Source organism: Arachis duranensis, chromosome 9 (assembly GCF_000817695.3).
Source record: "Arachis duranensis cultivar V14167 chromosome 9, aradu.V14167.gnm2.J7QH, whole genome shotgun sequence".
Lineage (NCBI taxonomy): Eukaryota > Viridiplantae > Streptophyta > Magnoliopsida > Fabales > Fabaceae > Arachis > Arachis duranensis.
This window is the reverse complement of record NC_029780.3, coordinates 52,950,425-52,954,202: the sequence shown is the minus strand read 5'-3', so window position 1 is coordinate 52,954,202 and position 3,778 is coordinate 52,950,425.

Below are 3,778 nucleotides of genomic sequence, written 5' to 3'. Positions count from 1 at the left end.
CGTTGAACATTTCCACTGAGAGGATGGGAGGTAGCCACTGACAACGGTGAAACCCTTGCATACAGCTTGCCATGGAAGGAGCCTTGCGTGTTTGAAGAAGAAGACAGTAGGAAAGCAGAGATTCAGAAGATGGAGCATCTCCAAAACCTCAACCTATTCTCTACCACTGCAAAACAAGTACTTATTTCATATTCTTTTACTTTTCACAATCAATCCTGATAATTTTTGATATCCTGACTAAGATTTACAAGATAACCATAGCTTGCTTCAAGCCGACAATCTCCGTGGGATCGACCCTTACTCACGTAAGGTATTACTTGGACGACCCAGTGCACTTGCTGGTTAGTTGTGCGGGGTTGCAAAAGTGTGATTGCAATTTCGTGCATCAGCTAGCCATAGTGGGTACGTGACTTCTCTTATGAATCTTGCTTCCAGTAGAGCTTGTACCTGCTCTTCCACAGCTTGGGATCGTTCTGGCTCGAGCTTTCTATGTTTCTGTTGTACTGGCCGAGATCCTGGGTCGACTGCTAGTTTGTGGCACATTAACTTGGGGTCTATGTCTGGCATGTCTGCAGCCTTCCATGCAAAGAGGTCGACATTATCTCATAGGAACTATACGAGTGATTCTTTTATGTCACCTTTTAGGATTGTACCGATATTGGTTGTTTGGTCTGGGATATCTCCGATCTGGACTTTTTCTATTTTAGCTTCGGGTTGTGGACGGAGTTCTTCCCGCCTATGAGCTCCACCAAGTTTGATCGTGTGGAATTCTTCTCCTCTGCCTCTGAGATTTAAACTTTCGTTGTAGCAGCTACGCGCCGTCTTCTGGTTTGCTTTTATTGTAGCTATTCCTTCTGCAGTTGGGAACTTCATGCATAGATGTGGAGTCCAGACTACTGCATCAAGCTGATTCAATGTTGTCTGACCTATTAAGGCATTGTAGGCCGAGCTTACGTTGACCACAATGTAGTCTATTTTGAGTGTTCTTGACTGGTTTCCTTTTCCAAAGGTCGTGTGTAGTGAGACGTATCCAAGTGGTTGAACTGGGGTGTCTCCCAGTCCGAACAGGATGTTTGGATATGCTTTGAGTTCTTTTTCTTCTAGGCCGAGTTTGTTGAAGGCAGTTTTGAATAATATGTCGGCGGAGCTTCCTTGGTCTATCAGTGTGCGGTGAAGGTTTGTGTTCGCCAATACGATAGTGATGACTATAGGATCGTCGTGTCCTGGGATGATGCCGGATATATCCTCTTTGGTAAAAGTAATTGTGGCGATGTCAGGTGTTTCCTCTCTTCCCTCAACATGATATATTTCTTTAAGATATCTTTTGTGAGATGATTTGGAGATCCCGCCTCCTGCAAATCCTCCGTGTATCATGTGGACGTGTCTCTCGGGTGTACGAGGTGGTCATTCTGGCTGTCCGACATCTTCATCCCTTCTTCTTTTTCTGGGATCGTCTGCTCGGTTTGCCAAATACCGATCTAATTTTCCTTCTCTTACCAGTTTTTCTATGATATTTTTTAAGTCGAAACATTCGTTGGTGAAATGTCCAAGATTCGATGATATTCACAATATTATGCCCGGTTTCCTCCTCTTTTTTTGCTTTTAAGTGGTCGAGCTAGAGGTATTTTTCAGTATGGCATACTTCTCTGTAGACATCCACAAGGGATACTCGAAGAGGGGTATAATTGTGGTAATTTGTTATCTTTTCCCCATGTCGATCTTCTTTTTTCTTGGATTCTTTGTGCTTATCTCGGGAGGAGTAGGAGAATCCGAATTTTGAGGTCTCTCCTAGTTGAGTATTTTCCTCCATGTTGATATACTTCTCTGCTCGTTCTTGTACCTTATTTAGAGATGTGGGATGCTTTTTCGATATGGATTGGCTAAGGGGCCCTTCTCGTAGGCCATTGATGAGGCCCATGATGGCCGCTTCTGTGGGCAAACTTTCTATGTCTAGACAAGCCTTGTTGAATCTTTCCATGTAGCTGCGGAGAATTTCCCAATCTCCTTGTTTGATTCTTAATAGACTTGGGGCGTGCTTGGTTTTGTCTTTCGGGATAGAGAATATGGCTAGAAACTTCTTGGCTAGGTCATCGAAGCTTGAGATGGACCTGGGGGGTAGATTGTCGAACCACTTAATCGATGTTTTTGTTAAGGTAGTCGGGAAGGCTTTGCAGCGGACTACGTCTGAGGCGTTAGTGAGGTACATTCGACTTCTGAAATTACTGAGGTGATGGCTAGGATCTACCATGCTATCATATAAGGCCATGTCCAGGAGTTTAAATTCTTTTGGGATTTTGGTCTTCATGATCTCCTTGGTAAATGGATCTTGGTCCTTGCAGGAGCTGTCCTCGTGGGTTGATCGAGTCGCTTTGGCTTTGAGGTTGGATTCTTGCTTTAGGAGTTTCTCCTCCAATTCCCGGCGTCACCTTATCTCCCTTTGTAGGTCCTTCCCAGCATCTCGCTGATGTTGGGCTTCTTTCTCAAGTTGTTTTAAACGATCCTGAAGCGTCTCAAGGGCTCCCGGGTTTGGTGAATTTTTGTCTTTGTTAGGTTGCGGGGTATTATTTGGTGTAGTGTCCATGTTTTTACGCGGCGTTCTGTCTTCTAGACCCGAATCGTGGTCATTGTCAATGTTGTCCGCCATGGTGATGGGATGAATTCCAGGTTCCCCAGTGATGAGCGGATAATTTGTACGCTTTTTGGCATTATTTTTAGTATATTTTTAGTATGTTTTAGTTAGTTTTTATTATATTTTTATTAGTTTTTAGTTAAAATTCACTTTTCTGGACTTTACTATGAGTTTGTGTGTTTTTCTGTGATTTCAGGTATTTTCTGGCTGAAATTGAGGGACCTGAGCAAAAATCTGATTCAGAGGCTGAAAAGGACTGCAGATGCTGTTGGATTCTGACCTCCCTGCACTCGAAGTGGATTTTTTTGAGCTACAGAAGCCCAATTGGCGCGCTCTTAACTGCATTGGAAAGTAGACATCCTGGGCTTTCCAGCAATGTATAATAGTTTATACTTTGCCCGAGATTTGATGGCCCAAACAGGCGTTCCAAGTCAGCTCAAGAATTCCTGCGTAAAACGCCGGAACTGGCACAAGAATGGGAGTTAAACGCCCAAACTAGCACAAAAACTGGCGTTTAACTCCAAGAAGAGTCTCTACACGAAAATGCTTCAATACTCAGCCCAAGCACACACCAAGTGGGCCCGGAAGTGGATTTTTATGTCATTTACTCATATTTGTAAACCCTAAGCTACTAAATCTCTATAAGTAGGACATTTTGCTATTGTATTTTCATCTTTTGATCACTTTAGATCTTAGTATCATCTTTGGACGTCTAGTTCTTAGATTATGGGAGGCTGGCCATTCGGCCATGCCTAGACCTTGTTCTTATGTATTTTCAACGGTGGAGTTTCTACACACCATAGATTAAGGTGTGGAGCTTTGCTGTACCTTGAGTATTAATGCAATTACTATTGTTCTTCTATTCAATTCGGCTTATTCTTGTTCTAAGATATCACTTGTTCCTCAACTTGATGAATGTGATGATCCGTGACACTCATCATCCTTCTCACCTATGAACGTGTGCCTGACAACCACCTCCGTTCTACCTTAGATTGAGTGGATATCTCTTGGATTCCTTAATCAGAATCTTCGTGGTATAAGCTAGAATTGATGGCGGCATTCAAGAGAATCCGGAAGGTCTAAACCTTTCTGTGGTATTCTGAGTAGGATTCAAGGACTGAATGACTGTGACGAGCTTCAAACTCCTGA